The 19,764-nt window shown below is 35.0% G+C and overlaps 1 long non-coding RNA gene across 2 annotated transcripts in view; it reads left to right on the forward strand.

Moving 5' to 3' along the window:
• Positions 1-19,764, forward strand: part of LOC310903957 — a 68,133-nt gene that overhangs the window by 45,958 nt on the left and 2,411 nt on the right. For both annotated transcript variants that reach the window (XR_014587966.1, XR_014587967.1), the window contains exons 9-10: positions 7,419-7,564; positions 9,283-9,415. This is a non-coding gene — a long non-coding RNA (uncharacterized lncRNA). The remainder of the gene's footprint in view (positions 1-7,418; positions 7,565-9,282; positions 9,416-19,764) is intronic.

Below are 19,764 nucleotides of genomic sequence, written 5' to 3' on the forward strand. Positions count from 1 at the left end.
ACCACAGAGCACAATGCCCTTTTCAGGCACTTCTCTGAACTCTGTGTAATAAATGACTTCCAGTTATATTTCACTCACAAAAACATTTTGTAAGATAAGTGCTTGGCTTCCTAAATAGCCTTTTTTTTTTTTCTTTTTTTTTTTTTTTCCAGGTATCTTTATCTGTGGGGTACTCCCAATAAACTGATTTAATTGGAAGAAAGGTTAGAAATCGGTTAACTTCAGCATATAAACAGTGTGAAGGGGGAAACTAAAGGAATATAAACTCAAACCAGTAGGCACACATTTTCTCAATTATTAATAAAAGACCTTATTTTTCTAATGTGAGCATCTGGTTTCTCCAAAGAAGTGTCAGATGAAGAAAATGATGGAAGGGAGTGAGCGTGATCCTTGTCACTTAACCACACAGCAGGTGCTCAGGCACTGTCACATTATTCTTGGTTTTTACTCCTACCACCAGATTTTGTCAGGTGGTTTGTTGTGTATATTTGGGGTATTTCCCATAGCTCTTCATCTTTGCCTCATGGTTAGAAGTATGTTTCTGATAGGAACAGCTTGTAAGAAAAAAGAAAGAGCAGCCTAAGAGATCTTTGAAAAATTCTGTGGGTCTTCGAGATAACAGCCTGAGTGCCAGCAGTGCATCCTCGGGATGGTGATTTTATTGGAAGAAAAGGAAAAAGGCCACTGCAGTTCTGTGACAGATGTCAAACATATCAATGGCAGGTAAAAAGCAAACTGCTTGTCTGATAGCAGGAATGAGACAAGACTTAGCAGATTAACTGCAAAATCTTTATTTCCTATATCTTTATGTCAGTTTTATTTTCACAAAGCAGGGATATATAACTTTGAAGGAGACAAAAAGTCAAGCAGATTCCCCATTGGCAACTTGAAGCTAATCAACAGGCAGTCAGCAACCGCTGTGGCATTTGTTAATATTAATCGTGTTGGTGTGACACCAGGCTAAATTTATTGTAATGGAGCTAGAAATATTTTACTGAACAGAATTTTTAAAATGTCATTGCATGACAGAAAACAAATGTAATTGTGGGAAGAGGGAGCTCAAGAACCCTTTGCAGTTACAGAGAGAAACTAGATAGAAGACTCAGACAATTTGATCTTTATTATGATATGGATCTATAACAGAACTAGCATTTTTGTGTGTTTCCTTGAATTAGTCAGATTTTTCAAAGTCCTCAGTGCCTGGCTGAAATAAAGGTAGATTCTGCAAAGAACTTTAAAATAAAGTGTCAAAATGCATTTTCAACAACAAAACTGGAACGTTTAATACACTGTTCCCTTTTGTCCCCAATGACAATATGGTGCGTGTGTGTGTGAGAGAGAGAGAAATAGATTCAGCACTTCCTTGATTTACAGAAAAATCCAGCTTAGCTTTTTGTTGCCGAACAATATATATCTATTTGTATTTCCAGTTTTATGTAGATTAGACATATTTCGTACATAATGAAGAAGACAAAATGACTCTGTATTGGTATCTACCAGGTGCTGCTGCATTAGCCAGGTTGCCCTGCTGCTGAGACCTGAATGGGCATGACATCACCTTGTTATTTTCCCTTAATTGCTTAGAGAAGTCTGCGGTCACTTTGCAGTATCAGAGCAGCACAAAGTAGCCCTATATGTTGACTTTATAAAGTATACAATACCTTTTATTATTCTTTTCTTACTTAAGTCTTATTTAGACAATTCAGTTCACTGTTTAAATATATTTGAAAGCAGCAAAAGCAAGGTATTTTGTTTTCAGTTCCATTCTTCCCAAAAATGATAACCATGTTTACGTAAGCCCCATTTGAATTTATAGACAAATAAGCCTTGAAAGAAACTTCATAAGACTGTGTGTGTATTGCAAGTTCCATTGATGCCAAACTGTAATAATAAAATTTGGAATAACATTAAATCAAGAATTAATGCAGGTATTCTAATGCAAATTTGGTGCTGATTAGCTGTACTAGTTTTAATAATGTTTAATAGCAACAGTTTTGGATGAAATAAAGTGATATTGTTATCTCTGTTGTATGCAAAAGTTTCTTTTTACATTTTTGATTGTAATTATGTATTAATTCAGAATCTTTTCAGATTCCCCCATAGCAGACCATTTAGTCAGATCTTTTTCTTGCTCTTGTATTATTTTTCAGCACAATTTCTGAGAGAGCTATCTTGAAAAAGTTAATGGAACTACTTAAATGCCTACAGTGAAAAGATTGTGTGTAAAGGCAGTATAAATTAAAGAATTTTACCATCAGTGGCCTTCCTGCTTTTTCTTTACCTTCTTGTTGCAAGTAAAGGTTTCAAAGCACTAAGAAGCAAGATGCACGGTTTAGCTATGTTTCTGACAAATTCATTATAACCTTTTGAGACATTTTTTCCTTGTTAAGTACAACCTAATTCATCTGCAATTTTATCGCCTTTAACCACCTTTATCAATTATCTCATTATGCATCAAACATTATAAGAATGACCTTAATTTAAAATTCTCCAATATGAAAATGATCAATGACTGACTCGACTGTACTAGTGCATTCATTGTAAAATAAACATATAAGAAATAACTTATAATTTTTTCATATTTAGGAAGAAACTCATCACATCATGAAGCAGCAGAAGAGAAAAATCTTTGCTTCAATTTTAGTTCTAGGTAACAGATAGTTTTTACTGGATTACCAATAATTACAAATCAGGACATGAGCCCAGGAGTTTAATGTTACTATTTAATCACATGTGGGTTGTATCCACTAAACAGCATTATGAGGCAGTTTTATCACTGTTTCGTTATTTATCCTGCTAGATTAATACTCACCAAAAAGAGCAATGAAACACTATAGATAAGTTCAGCTCACTTATACTTTTTTATATTTTCCAGCGACAAATGAAATTGCACTTTTTTATAGAAAGATTCCTCAAATTACCTGAAAGACACAACTTGTCTAAGTTAAAATATGGCCTATCAATATTAGCCTGAATGGATAAAGCTGGTTTTGATCCCTATGTAAGTACAGTTTAGGTATTTTGAATAAAATATATTTATAAAAAAGACTGGAACATGGTGAAATAATTAAATTCATGTTTTTATAAATGAAAAAATGACAAAAGGAATTACAGTACATACATAAAACAAATGAAGTAATTAGCTTATTCTACCAGTTGAATGAGAGATGATAGGTAGTACAGTAACTAGCAGGTAAAGCCATTGAGAGAAAACATTATTAATTCAAATTTCTAAGTATATAGATTACTTTGTTAAGCAGAATGGAAAATTAATTAAAAAATGAAAACATGAAGGACATTTAACTCCATTCAGACTGAAAATAAGGTGAAAGAATCAGACATTTTGTGGAAAAAAAAAGAGTAGTGAAATGTTCAATACTAAACAGGTTAAAATGAAGCACAGAATTAATGTTTTTTTCAGCCTCGAGTATTTCCAGAGTGATACATCTCATCAGAAGTCTAATTTTTGTAGCTTTTCTTGGTCTCTATTTAATAGCTTAATCACAGAAATGTAATCTTCCTGTTTTCTTAGTTTTTTTACTTCATTTACTGATCATCTTGAACAAAGCAAGTTTGTGAAAAAAAAGATATCATGCAATTATGCTTTTGAACATTCTGGAGAAAATTTTCAGAGGGGGCATGGTATACTTCTTGAAATTAAAATTATTCCTTCAGTAGAGGGCCATGAACACTTTTGTCTTAGTTTTACCATGGTGGGATTTGCTTACTTCTGCTGTCTCAAAATATTTCATGCATTTAATGTAAATTCTCTTAATATTAAATCTTTTACATAAAAGGCTGGAAGAGATTCAGGCCAGAGTTTCATTTATTGCTAGGATTTTATGTACTTACATGTTTATATATTTTATTTATTTTATTATAAAATATTAAGTTTATGTTATATTTGATATTGTATTATATCACGTATATCACACTGTAAATTTATAATATACTAGAAAAAATATAAGTAATATTAAACATAAATCAATTGGACTAGCCACAAGAACAGTTCCCACTTTCAGAATCCTAGTTACAGCACTCCACCCCCTATCCCTGGGGAGACGAGCATCCCTTTCTCCTGTATAGAGCATGCTGAAGCCAAAGAAGAATGAGACAACATCCTTGCTGTGTCTATGTCTATCTCCTGTTATTTAACAATGGGAATTGGCTTATGGATACTGTTTAAGGTACCTCAGGCTGTTTCCAGCTTTTTCTCTGTTTAGGATTGCTATTTGGCATCCAATCACACTGTCCCAAGCCAGGTTTGGACCATTTAAATTTATCCTAAGAAGAAGAGAAAAGCTATTCTGGAAAGCCAAGTTTCCTGGGAAGGCATTTCTCAGTAACTTAAAAAATTTCATAGTAGGAAGATCAAGATTACATTCTTAGATTTAAGCATATACTGTTGTGTCAGCCTGATGGGAAAGCACTAATGGTCCAATCCTGTTTATTCACTCTGAATACTGTTCTGACAATTCAGCCTGTTAGAGTCAGTACGACTATTCCACATGAGCAAGGTACAGAAATACTTCATATGAGTAAGCGGGACAGAAATGGTCCCCAGTGGCTGTGCTGAGCAATCTATGTAAGATGTAGTTAGTGAGGGGCCAGGAAGAGCATGCCAGAAAATTCCCAAACTTCCTTCTAGAAACTTATCCGGAGAAAAGGTTTAGAAAGTCTCTCATAATGCATAGGTGAAAAAGCATTTTACATTTTTTTTTTTAACAGAAATCTTAATTAATTTATAATTAACCTCAAGACTAGGTACCCTTTCTCAAGTCTACTTTACTGCACAGTATAGAAAAGGAAAGTAGAGGGGTAAATAATGAAATAGATGTTTTTCATTCCTTATTACTTAGGAATATTTTATACATTTGTATTTAAAATTGTTGTTTTAGAAAAAAATGGACTAGCAGTGCCTTATTTCTTGCTGAAATAGACAGCGGAAATGAAATAATTTGGGAAAACCATACATTATATTAGAATGTTTCTTTTTTTTTTTTTTTTTCTTGTTCAAAAGTTGCAAATAAACAGGCAGGAGTGGGTAATGAAAAATTGTTTCATATGTATGTTTTTGAGGCCTTTGAATTCAACCAGTTAGTGTGACAGTACTTTTTTGGGGTTTTGATGGTTATTTTGTTTTATTTTATTTTGAAATGAACCTTGGACTAGATCTTGATCCCAAGTGATGTCTCTGAATAATCAGAAAGCAAAGTAGCTTCCACCATAAAAGTGACATTAGTTTATTTTTCCTCTGGGATAAAGAAAGACGATTTAAATCTTGGTGGAAATGGCTAGTCATTAAAATGTTTGTCTGAAAGCTTCTTCTGTGCTGCCTTAACCCCCGTCTAACCTCTGGAAAAAAAAAAGAAAAAAAAAGAAAAAGAACTGAGACCAACTAGAGAAAGGAGTATTTCTTGTCTGCATGTTTTGTGAACTCTCTATTGCTCCTCAATGTATTTTTTTTTTGATTCAAAACCAGAAGAAATATAGCTTGCATTTATACTTCAGTGGCATATTATCTATCATTAACAGAGGATATTTCCTTCACCATGCCATATATATATATTTTTTTCATATATGATACATGTTAGAAACCCTCCTTTACATCCTAACTAAAAGAACAACACTGCACTCGACAGAAATCCCTATCTGACAGAAAGTAGTGCCAGAGAGCAGGCATTCAAAATACCCTGAACACTCTTGGTTGATGTTGTCCACTTATTCAGCAACTACTGCAAGTCTTGAAAAATTTTGGTTCAAAGGGATTTCCTTCTCTGAAATTAAGAACACGAGAATAGATGCTAATTTTTTGAAAACAAGCCTTTTTTCTTTAGAGATGTTGCTGGGTCTTCTAAAGAGGTACTATCTACTTTTTGGCTTGATATTGATGGATAGTTTTCCAGGAATTTAATATAAAGTTGACTGTTCAAAGTGTGAGAGGAAATAATAAAGTAAGGTAGAACATCTTTGGTCACAGGGAAACCTTTTGGGAAGGTCTGAGAAATGAAAATCCATTGATCCAATTTCTCTGTGATTAATAGGTGAACTAAGAGCTATAGTTTTGAGCTGCATTTCTGACCATCCTGGCAGTCTTTCATTGAAGATGAACATTTAGCCATAGGCCAAAGTTTTACTGTATTTTTTCTGATGTTGACCTGTAGAAAAGCAGTCTGTTTTTAAGCCACAGAGATCAAGTGCAGTGAAAATGACGTAATTCTTATCTAATTTTGCAATTGCATTTGCAATTTGCATTTGTGTTTGCAAGGAAATGCATTTCTTTCAGTGGCATACCAGGAAAAATATATGGCTGTTGTAGGACTCACAAACAATTCACAATGAATAATTCACTCAGTGAGCTCAGAGTCTGTTTCTCAACATGGAATCATCATGAGTAGATTATAATTTCCTTGAATACATTCATGATTAGATTGAACTTTTGTGAGTTATTTTCCTCTGTGGATTAACTGTCAGCAATTAACTGCATGCCTGATTCTTGATATTTAGCATTTGAGGTGTGTTAATTTGTGGTGATGGGCTCTTACCGAATGTTGCTTTTTCTGCATGTCTCCAAAGGAGACTGGCTGGAAGACAGCAGAGAGAAAAGAAACATTTATTAAACAAATATGGGACTTCGTGAATGAGGATGTTGTTTTTCTGAAGAAAATATTTCCTTCTTAACTAGAGCGGAACCAGACATCTGTTATGCAAAATAAAGATTGTTTTCTATTAGCAACAAGGATGGTGAGGAGCAGCAGTACGCTGAATGGGACAGACCGATAACCCGTGGCAACAAAACTGGGTGGTATCTTACTTCTCCTTACGCAAAAGATTTTAAAAAGCACATAGATGAACAGAAATAACTGAAATCACTGTGGATTTAAGTGGGATGCACTTCTATACTCAGTTTTGTCTTACTAAAGGCAGCATTAGCTCTGAGTTTAATGAGAGTAAATTCAGTCCTTTACACTAACATTTCCGTTATTATTTTAGAACTACAGAAGTATAGTTCTACTGTGGCAATGTTTCCCTTGTCCTAGTTTATACATCTTCCTTTGCTTCTTCTACGTTCAAGCTTTCTCTAATCCTAATAGAAAGAGCTATTTAAGTCATTACATTATTTTATTTAAAGTACTGACATTTAAAAATTGTATGACAAAAATAATTTGATCTTATCTTTCATTTGGGATTCACTTGAATTCCCTTTACTCTATGTCCAACTGAATTCTATCTTGGTAATATAGTTTATGTTTATCAAGCTGTAAGATAAAATGAAGTAAATGTTTCCTGTTAAATGGCATGCTGTTGTATATATCATTTCTTTTCACTTTCTGAAGATCCCATTTATTTATTTTTCTTCTGCTATGTAAATGATTTTCTCTGACTCTACTCTGTTATTACTTTCCTTGTGTCTGAAGATTCAGTACAATTGCTGAAATGTTCAGTTAGCTGCTGGGAAACAGAAACACTGGGAAACAGAAGAGTCACAATTTTTGAAGTGCCAGCTCCATTGCAGAACAGTCGTGATCTCTGTCGTGATCTGCTCCATAATTTTGTTGCGTGGGTGAGTGTGATTTTTTTCCCCTAGTGTTCCCTGACTCACAGAGTACTTGATAAAGTGTGTGGAGAAAGAACAGAAAAGAAGTGAGAGCACAGACCAGCCATTAAAGGTGTACTTGGACTGCAATGAAATGCTTATTCTTCCCTAAGAAACATATCCTGAGCAAAGCAGATGTGTTAAGACCCAGGATTGCACAAAACCCTGTATATGTAGTACCCTCCTTCCCAGTCCCACTTCCCCAGAAGGTCGCTGAGGGCATGGCACTTGCATATGGCACAAGGAGAGCGTTGTGTTTGACCACGATACGGATCTATTGCCTCTTCTATCTCTTACCTCTTCTAAACAATTTGCCTTATGGCTTACCTTGGAGAAATAGCAGCATAAGGTTGTAGTGCTGTGGAAATGGGAAATGGATGGCTAGCAGTATGATTACTTTGCCCAAAGAAGCTTCAAACCCCTGGGTAATGCAGTGGAATAATATAATATTGTAATATAACAGTAAGGTATGAGCAGGTATAATAGCATATAGTAATAAATAATTTTATATAAAATCATAGAGCACTGACATATTTTTTCTTCACTAAAATCTACCACTTTAAAAGCATACACTTTTAATATTACTGGATGAATATATATATTTATAAAGAGAAAGAAAATTCAGTGGAATTTCATTAAAACTAAAAAATCTGAAGAAAAAAATGCCTGTAAAAGTAAAGTTCAATGATCCCAATTCAAGAAAAAACAAAACAAAACAAAACAAAATAAAACAACAACAAAAAGGATAAAATATTTATTATTTACAGACTTTAGATAACCCAGTTATTTTGCATGTTACAAGAGATTCATGGAGAAAGGGAAAATGAGACAGAATACAATTTAGTTAAATGTATATCTGTCAAAATTCTTCCTCAAATGATGAAAAATAACTGGCTAAACCTATTAACTAATCCATTTCATAAAAAAAAAAAAAGTGCTTTAGGTAAAATTTCAGTTTTTATAGTACCTGATGTGTGATGAACTTGAAATAATCCATGTATAGCAAAGTAGAGATTATGACTAAAGCACTGCTAAAGCACTTCCCTCTTTCTTGGGTATGTGCAATACCCATTGAAGCAATTACAATCACAGAAGGAAATTACAATCTATAAACTACTTTCAAATTGTATTAGCATTATATAGCAGATCAAACACATACTTGAAGTAAATTCATTTGATGGAGCTACATCATAGACAAATTCAGTTTAGTATATTTAATTTCCACCGTGAGTGTTGAACTGGAGAGAAGTGTTTAAGCTCATAATTGGCACACCAACGTATGGAAGAGATGTAAATATGCTATTAATTAAGCACTAAATATTGACACATAGCAAGATTAAATTATATCAAAACATTAAATGTAACTTGCTTAATACACTATTAAGTATCCAAATATTGTGTATCTGGAATTGTAATTATATGCTGAATTAACTATATGGAAAGGGGAAAAAAAAATCAAAATTTTTCCAAACACTTGGGACTGACCTGTCTTTACTCCAACAGAAGTCAATGACAAAACAGAATTAATCAGAAATGTGTGTTGTCCCAGCTGTACAGCATGTCACAAAGAACTGTTGCACTGCTGCTTATACCTGAAAACACGGACTTTCCATTAGTATATATGGTACTATATAAAGATATTACATTAAGAAAATCCTCACTTTTATTTTTATTTTTTTTTTCAGTGCCATGCTTCAATACAGGAGAAAGCAGAGTGTCAGTGAGCCTACACTACTACTGTTTTAGAATTTGTCTTTTGACTGCTTTGTGTCAGGCATTCAATATTAACTTCTTGACAATAAAAACACAACAAATTGGGTAAGTAACTTTTTATAGCATGTACATTTCTCAAAAGATAAGCATAGGAAAAGAAACCGCTAAGAAAGGTAGAAGGGCAGACTGTAATTTTTCACACAAGTTTCAGACATTCACAAGAAGTGACATTAGAATTTGCAGCACCATAAGGAGTTCAGGAATGCTCAAAAGCATTGGTAGCAGAGAAAACAGAAGAGAATATGAATTATATTAGTGTCTATCATTGGTTATCTTATTTCACATCATGCTTCCAGAATCCTTCCTTGTGAGATATCAACCATAATAGAAGATATTGATTTAAATCTCTATCTCAATTTGCTAATACTCATTAAATTCTGAAAAATTAAAAGGCTGGATGCCTTAGAACCAGGAGATGGAAATACATTAATACCTGTGGATACAAATGGGAGGAAAAACAGTTTTTAAATTAAAACACTTTAATATATAGAAAAACAACTATATAGCTTTTGACATTTTTTCCCCTAGGTAACATTATTCATATATATATATATCTATATTTTTTTTTTTTCCCATGAGATAAAGGATCTCATATACTTTAGCTTTTTGCTCATAGTGTATTCTATTCACAGTAGCTGAAAAGTTATGCCATTAGGGCATAAATATGTATAGGCTGTTAGTATAATCACATTAATAGCTTAAGTTCTGCCCATGTAGCTGAAGTAACAAAGAAACCTTGTCATTTAGCTATGTTTTTCTAGTGATAACTGTTATACTGGAAATCAGAGTAAGTAATACTATATTAGAACCTATATATAAGCTATTATTGTAGTCATAAGTCAATGTAAATACCTGTCATGAAATATATTTTAATTTAATAACTACTTTCAAATACTTCAACTTAGAGATGATGATTATGCATGTAAAAACTATAAATATGCATAAATGCATGCGTGTATGTAAAGGTAAAAGTAATCAGGATAAATACAATAACTTACACAACAACGGTAGAGATAAGATTATGACTGGTCCATTAAAATCTATGAATATCTGCCATTGGCTTCAATTAGCTTTGAATTAGGCACTTAAACAGCAGGAAGAAAATGGAATATTCTATTTGATTATCCTGGTCAACGAGCAATGAATGCATAAAAATAACTGTACAAAGACCCCTATGGAATTGGCCTCTCTGAACTATGCTGAAGAGTGGCAACTTTTTACAATGTTATTCTTACTTATTTTTTTACTGCCCAAGGAATGCTGGGTGTTTCAGAGGTAACAGACTGACTTCTGTGTCTGCAGTGAACTTGGGTGCACTTTCAGAGTTGCTGAAGAACAGGGGTCCACAAGTGCATATTAACATTAATGAAAAATTATTTCAAGGGGATTTTTTTTTTAAATGTTTTCAATTTGTTTTTCACTACAAAGCCTGGAAGTTGTGCTATGTTTTCATGAACACAGCCAGTGGCAAGTTTCAAAGGAAAGGAAGATACCAGTGTCTTTAAGCAAACCATGCCTAAAGTCACCACCACCTTCTGCAGTGGTTAACAGGAGGACCTACCTGACACAGGTGGATGACCACAATGCTACAAATGATAGGAGACCCAAACAGAACCTGGCTAAATAACATTTAATGGGCTGAGATAGGTAGTGTTTGGGTAATAAACATATCGACTTACAAAATTTACTGAATGGGTCAGAGGTTAATTGTGGAATTTAGAGGACTGCCAAGTCTCACAGTCCTGCTGTGAATCTCCTCTGCTGTCTCTGGTGTCAGCCACAGCTAAGGTGGTATCTCATAGGGTTTTCTTGACCCACTGCCTTGCTGTGTTCAGGGCCAGTAGACGATGCCATTAGGTTAATTATTCCAGATGCCTCCCTGCTGCCACCTCCAGCATCAGCAGTTGCTGTCCCGGAACAACCACCCAAACAAAATAGGAGCTTTCAGGCTGATGGAAAGGATTTTCTTCTGTCTTCTGGGGTGGCCTTCTTACACTGTATTTCTTCTTGTATTAGGCTAATTCTTTTTTTTTTTTTTTTTCTTTTTCTCTGCCTCATGCTCTTTCGTAGTGGTTTTGTATTTATCCCAGACTTTACCAAGCAGTTTGGATGCCTCTGGATCTGAAAAATATGCCCAGCTACCCTGTGCCAATTGCTGTAGCTATCTAGCAGAAGGGAAAATATTAATTACTGCAAGAAAACCATATTTTTTTTGTCCTTTCTTAATCCAAAGCTGATCCAAGCCATACAATTTTTGGTCATGGCCACAGATACAAGGTCTTGATGCCAACTGGAAGGAGCAATATTGGAGGACCTATGTGTTTTCCTCTGCTGGATGTATCTGAGGATATCAGAAATGGCAAGCACTCCCAAGAAACATTTAAAAATAAACTAAACAGAAAAGAACTTGGGTTAGCATTGACAAAAATCACTGTTATATCTAATTTCACTGAAGTGAAAGCATATGTAATGCTGATTAATCTGCAAAAGCAATATGCTTACTAAAATTGAAGGTATTGTGTAGTATTTTTACACAATTGCAAGCACAAATGAAATTTCAAGTAATAAGCTTTTTTTTTAAATTTATTTTATTTTTAAGGTAATTTAAGTAAATTGAAAAATATAAGGTCAAATAGATGCTGGGCTAGATGAGCTAAAATACTCTTCAAAAGCCTAGAGCTATAAAACTAGCAGTCCACCTCTGGGAGTCAATGCCAAAAGAAACCAAATACAGTTAGGTGCTTCTGAACATCAGTCTGACACAACACACACGTTGCATCTTGCAAAATAAGTTGGCCAGAGCAACCATACAAAGTAAAAGATTTTCTTAGTAGAGAACATGTAGCTAAAAAAAAAAAAACAAACGTAATATCAACTTAGAAACATAGGCTGTCAAGATAAAGAATAGTGACTAACATCCAGAGCTGAACTAATACCTGCAATAGTTGAGGAATGATGGGCCAGCTGGAGTAAAATACCATTGATGTATTTTACAATAACAATTTGCATATTGATTAAAACCCATAATTTAGATTGCCTTAGGTTTGCTCTGAGCTGTTATACTGATACCTGCCAGCCTCTTAACTGTGGATGGAGGAAAATTACTTGTACTGTCAATAGCTGTTTACCTATATTAAAATAATTAGCAATCAGAGTGTACTCCACTGCCTTGCACACTGGGAGTCTAATTAACTTTCTTCTTTGGATTTATACATCTACTAGCAAATAAATGGAAAGCCATCCCATGGCCTCCATCACGGGAATGTGTCTGTCATTATTTTGGGAAGGCAAATACCAGTTCAAACAAGGACACGCTTTATGTCAGAGATTTGTCACTGTATCTTTTCAGTGCATCGTGCCATTATGCTCCCTTATTCAACACGGAGCATTATTCAACACGTTACACTGAGTGATGCACTGCAATGACAAAGTGTTAATCTCCATTAAAAATTTAAAAGACATACAGCTATTTTCATCTGGGGAAGCTGGTGCTGATTCATCTGCGGTCCTTCCCAGCTGAGGCAAAGTGGCAGCCGTAACTCCCAAGCTATTACACGTTACTGAAGGACCATCCTTCAGTTCAACTTCCAGCAGCAGAAGCTGGAGAGTAAAATTGCTTCATAAAAGAATGAAGTCCAGTGCTCTTTTTTTTAAAAAAAATAATATATTGCTATAAGAATATAGTATGACTTCCCTATTATTTGCAGGTGATTGTCAGAGACTTAAGTACACTGGGCATCATTACAATCTCAGGCACAATTTTACTCAGGAAATGTATAAACGTACCTACTCCTTTCTGTGGGTGGGAGGGTTCCAGTTAATTCTGTAGCAGTTTCTGCTCATCTACTCAGGGTTTAGGGAAGCCACTCTTCCCTCCAGAGAGCAGAAGCAGGATTACACATGGACTGGTGAAGGCCGAGAATAAGAAACCTTTTTCTTCATGTTTACTGTAATATCCTTTTGTGATAGCATTCAAGTCATACTCCTATAAACATAAATAATGGTGCTTTTCACTAAGAAATGTATTAATCTGAATAATGGCAACATGAATAAAAGAAAAAGAGGGAAGAGGCTGATGGCAGAAAGCTTAGGGAGGACGGTGTAGGTGCTCTCAACCAGATGGATAGAGTGATATATACATGGATTGGTTGATTTTAAAAAGATGTGGAAATGCAGATTCATCTCATGCCTTTATCTTGGACACAGCAAATAAATCATGGTGACAACAAAGAGCTCAAAAGATCCATGCAATATTGGGAAATGTAGGGTAAGGCAAAAAGCAATGCAAATCCCAAGAAAACAAATAGCCTAACCTAGACCATGAGGAACTATGGATTCCCTGACCAAAGAAAACAAGACCATGAACAAATACAGTAAAAATGGAAGGTAAAAATCAAATATGGGAACAAAAAAGCCCATAGAAAATAAAAATGGAAAAGCTTTTCTTGTTTTAATTAAGAAAGATTGTGAGAAATGATGAAAAACATTACCATGAAAAATGTCTGAAAGTAACATAAATTGGTAAAAATGTTTGATGGGTGACAGCAAACAACTGTGCTGAAGAAAAAACATTTTTTAAAATCAGAAATAGAAGAAACAAAGACAAACAGAGAATTTATGTTACAGATCTGAGCACTCAGACATTCTCATGCAGTTATAAATAGGACATTTAAATAGGGTAGTTTGTGGGGCACGTAATTCCAGCTGACATGAGGAATTGTTGAAAAGCGCAAGGAAACCTGTGTGCTGCTTGTTAGAGTAACAGCTTGTGACTGCACTCAGAAACAATTCTCTTAAAGATCCAGTCTCCTTCTGTTACAAATAGCACAACAGAGGATTTTTGATTATTATGGGGAGTGCCACAGGTGATTATAAATAATGGTAGGCAGATATGAATGCACTGTCACAAAAATTTTAAGTGTAAAGAATGTAAGAAATAATACCTAATGCAGAAGAAGCATAGCAAATATTTTTTTGAGGATAATTAAAAAAAAAAAAGACAATAAAAATAGTAGAGCATTTTATTTACTTTATTTTATTTTATTTATTTTATTTTATTTTATTTTATTTTATTTTTTATTATTATTTTTTAAAGATTGATCTTTAGAATCATGAAAGATAAAGATCATGTTCTGCAATATGCCAACACTGTATTGAGCAAATATTCTTTGACCCCATTAGCACAATGACAAGTCAAACTTATAATTAGATTTGGCATAGTACTAGCATGGCTTTTGGTTGTCTTGATGCATGAGTCAGGTCCTGTAAGAATACACCGTACATTGAAATGCAACGTATAAACATTCCCAGAGACATCTAGCACCTTGTACCATTGCTCAATACATTATTGTAAAGGTAGCATTCTTCAGCATCTACAAATGATACTCCTAGATGGACATCCAGATTTACAGCCCCTTACAGAAGTGAAATGTATGTCATTATGGATTTACAAGCCTCTTTCCTACATTTTGTCCGTGGTTACATATTGCCTAGCAATGCATCTTGCAGGTGTTACTGTAATATAAAAATGAATATTGAATGATTAGGAGAATAATGATAGTAAGAATTAAGGATTTTTCCTTGTGACTCACATCACAGTTTAACTGTTGTTGTTTTCCTGTGTAAATGCCACTACTGGGAAGGCAGTTTTAGGAAAGCTCAGAAAAATCCATGCTATTCATTTTAACTCTATATGAATCTCTGACTATGAAAGCAATAAGAAAATTTATTTTATTCTAGTCATAAACTAATATCTATATGTATACTTATATATTTTTAAAAATCTAAAAGAAAAATGTGAAAGTTACTGTTACTTGGAAGGAGTATAGCCTCAGAGGTGAGGAAAGCTAAGACTGTAAACTAGAATTGATGCCCTGGCTCTAAGCAAGCTGGTGTTTCTTCTCTGGGATCAGCTGTGGGAGCAGGTGTGTGCCTCATGAGGGAAGCTATAAAAGTGGGTTATGGGACACAGGTCAAGACATTTTGTGGAGCTGATCAAGCAGATGGTGTGATAGGAAGCCAGAGGATGAGGGTAAGGAAGCAGATGCTAAGTAGAGCTTGCTCAGGGTTGGAGCACGGTACTGGTGGGGCTCTGTCTGCAATCTGAGAGCTTGTCAGGGAGGGTTAAAGGAAATAGGGTTTTATATTGAGACACAGCAAAGGCACAAATTCTTCTTACATCTTTGAAAAATTGCTAAGGAGCGAAAATAAAACTTGTTAGTCTTCACTCTTCTTCAAAACCTCTGTTTCATGTATTTTCATACCTATTAGAAAACCTGCTTTAAGCTTCTATTTTCTTTCTTTCTAGGAGTTATTTGTAATCTGGATGGCTAACTTGATCCCTCTACTATAGTTTACCACACCATTAATTATCAGGGAAACAAAACCAGGAAGTGAAAATTAAGTTTTTAATAATAATAATAAGCTTGACCTCATGAGTTGAGTTTGTTAGATAAATTTGGCTGTATTACCTGGCTGAGTGAAAAGTGGGCCGAGTTAGAAGGGGGTATAGCTTATTTGAATTTAACCAGGATTTGTTACAACTCTTGAAAACCTATTGGGTTGTGTAATTTAAATTAGTACAAGGCTAACTCATTTCTGGAAACAGGCTGAATGCAAGTAGCAGGCAGTGTTAGACCCTGCTGTGCTGGGAGACGTCCTGTAAGGCATTTCAGGCTTGGGTTTAAGCTTGTGAATTTCATGACTAGTCTGGGAGTGGGAGTAAATGTCAGCTTGTTGAATTTCTAGTCTGATATTAAACTAGACAACTCCTGCCCCAAAACAGGGACTTAATGTAAGAGAGCCAGGGAGATCAGGCATATGGGAAGAACACACAAAATGAGATCCTTCTGATATAAACAGTTTACAACACACTCTGAATGGCTGGTAGAAACCTGAGGAGCAGTAGTGCTTGCAGTGTGGCTCAGAGAAATGTAATCAGCCCTGCAAAGTGATTTAGAAAATAATCCCAATACAACCCCCAAAGCCCTTGTTTACAAATCACACCTGAGCAGTGTGGAGGGAGCACTTTCTCCCTAGAGCAGCAGCCTCAGCTGCATCTTGATATAGTGGCATTTTGTAGGCATAGCAAGATAAACCATGAGCCATTTGATGGTGTCCAGAGAAGGCAGTGTTCAGAGGCTTGAGAGAGCTTGAGTATCCTCTTAGCAAAGACAGGAGGAGATAAGTTGCTTCCTTTGCTTCTCTTTGTATTATTAGAAGGCTATGGTGGGATTCCAGATTCCTGGTACTCACCATGCGCAAACATTGCCCAGCTATGTACCACCTATCCCTGCTTACTGAAAAGAGGAAAGTCACCATTCTTCATTTTTTTTAAAACTGTATTTCCTATTAATCATGTGATCATGTACAGGAAATGTCTGAAGGTTTAAGAAGAAGAGATTCTATGGGTCTCTAACTGCACTCCTCTTCCAAGTATTGAAATCAAGTGTTATTTTCCTTATAGAGAAGGCACCTTCTGACTTTAATGACAGCTTGAGAAAAAGAAGCTTATAAAATCCACTTGGAAAGTTGCTTGCTGATTCATGTAACAACAACTGGTGTTTGAAATGGAGCTAATTAATATTCTCATTATGATAATCACCTTCAACATTTCCCTTTATTTTTCCAGGCTCTCTCTTTAGCTATCTGTCTCTGAGATAAGAAAATTATTATCAGTGTATCAGCCCAGATACATTTCAGGCAAAGAATAGCAAGAATTAATTCTGGTCTGTCTGAGGAGAGTACAATTAGGAAGCCTTCATGATGAGACTAAATCTCCAGATGATTCAATCAGATATACTCAGTTCAGACTGCTATGAAAATTTAGTACTCTGTTCACTTTCCAAAATGCACTTAGAAATAAACTCCACTATGGGGGGAAAAGTATTCTACTTGTAAATAATCTGAAACAAAGCAGTCATTTTGTAATCATGGAAACTTGTTTGCAAAGTTGAAGCTAAAATATATGGGTCTTTGAATATATGGATTTTTTTTGCCTTTGCATAAATATTCATTGTATTGGTTCAGTACAATATTTCCAAAAGATACAAGATTAAGATATCAAAAGTTCTTTGACCCCTCATTTTTCACATTTTCTCTGCTGCTTGGACCTATGATCAAGAATAATTATAATAGATGGTAATGTCTGAATTAGTTTCACTGGAAACTGATTTGGGTAGCATTATCCAGGCTTTTACACATGTATGGTTTGTCATGAATTTTGTAAAGAATTCGGGGGGGGGGGGGGGAAGCTTCAGATTTGATTGTTGTTGTCTAAAAAAAACAGATGAGTTTCTCTGACGTCCACCTTGTCTTTGACTGTCCAGAACTGTGAGTAACTTTTTGTTCCTGATCCCCTGGAGATCATGACTGTAACTAATGAATACAACCATTAAAAGATTCCACTGTCCAGAATTCTTGGAAATGAAGAAAGAATAAAAAACAGCTAGGCTTCTAAACCATGTCAAATAATGGGAGAGTGACTTAAAAAGAGCTATTCATATCTTTGAAAACTCTTCCTTCTGAGCCATTTTGGAAAAATGGTCAACAAGCAATTCCACCCATGTTGTCTTGGACTGGTCCCTTTTAGTACAAGGTCTTGAATTCTGGAGCAGTTTGTAATAGATAACTCTAAAAGTGGTTGTTTAGTAGACTTGAAAATAACATGGAAGCAACAGAAGGACAGTCAAGTCATAGGAGAAGTGTTTGTACATTGCATAGTTTTGCTGGAACTTAATCCTCTGTATTGATGATGGAGTACCTCAGTAAGATCAGTCAGATGAGGGCTTGCTAGTATGAAGTACAAACAGACCTATCTGGAAATCTGTTGAAGTAAGCCACAAACCTGATATCTGTTAAAAGAAAAACAAAACTCCCATACACTTGACTTAATAGACTCCGCCAAGAACTCATTGCTGCACCATCGCCTTTGTTTTCTGCAAATGTCATCCAACATTGTGTTTCACATTTGCATTTTGTGCTTTGTTTACTCTTGTTTAGTTTGGAGTTTCAGATTCAGGCAACCCCCAAAACACAGCATAAAACATGCATAAGGCAAAGGAACTCTATGAGGCTTCCTCAACTGGTTTCTCTAAGAAACTGAAATATTTTTCTGGTTTCAAACAACAAACCAGCAAACGCTTGCAAGTTTCTTGCGAAATTGTCAGCTCCCAAACCAATAGGAAACAGAAATCCACAGAGCAAAAAGTTATGGCGAAACTTTCATGTGTGCTTTCCATGCTTTGTCTAGAGGCAAAAATTCAGATGCCAAAGTTTTTCTGTTACAAGCCTGTCAGTCTATTTTCACCTTCAAGATTATCTCTTTTCAATTAATCTATTTAGCTGTTATATTCTTTAAGTTCATACAAGAACGCAAAATGTTTTAAGGCATAAATAAACTTTTCTGCTATCAACTATAGAAAAAATTCTGGGAAGGTATTTTTATATAACCTAGTGTAGAATTTGTCTGTGATCTAATATGCCCATATAAAACTTACTTTCATCCCCTGCCCTGAAGTCCTAGTTTTGAGATTCCTTTAGCTGAATGAATTAGATCTTACATTATGGAAACAAGGGTCTACTCCTTAAATAAATTGAAGTAGAGACTCTTTGAGGATTTTAGATTTAATGGTAAAGAACTATTCTATCATTTCATAAAGTTGGCTATTGGTTTGTAGTTCAAAGAAGAAAATATTTGAAACAGGTACTTAGTGAATGGAGTGGAAGATTTACTCTCAGATTGGCTTTTTGTAATGGCACATACTTTTCATTAAAAAGAAACAGCAAATGAAGATAATGAAATATTTACTTAAAATGAATTGAAGAATTTTGTTGTTACCTTTTGTTGCCTGTTAAATTCGGTACTAATTTTAGCATTAATCTAGTGCTAATTTTGACAATTAACGTTTGTACTTTTAGAAATGTATTGTAATAATTTACATCTTTGCACAGTATTTTATAAAGGTATTAACTCTACAATTTGCAAGAAAAAGGGTGAGTGGCTGGACAAAATCACAGAGCTAGCTAAGTCCAAATGCAAATTTCACACTCATCTGCGAGTGAAAGCTGTTTAACGCAAATGTATCATCCAAAGTACATCTCCCTGCAGGAAGATGACCCAGGGATGACATCATTAAGGATCTCACTAACTAGTCTGGTTTGTTCCTGCTGCTGAGGCAGCTCCTGGCTGGATTAACTGCCCGTCTAGAGCTGCTTTGCTGTGTGGCAGGAGTGGGAAAGCTGCTGGGAAGCTCAGTGGTGGGTTAGTAATAAATGGGCAATAGAAGTGCTACTTGTATGATGGGCTTACTTCAGAGTGAATAAAGCTACCTGGCTTCAGCAGAAGAGAAAGAATAGATGAAGAAATCTAAGTTGATTCAAAAGAGAATAATGAA

The sequence above is a fragment of the Anser anser genome, assembly GCF_964211835.1.
Source record: "Anser anser genome assembly, chromosome: 9".
NCBI lineage: Eukaryota > Metazoa > Chordata > Aves > Anseriformes > Anatidae > Anser > Anser anser.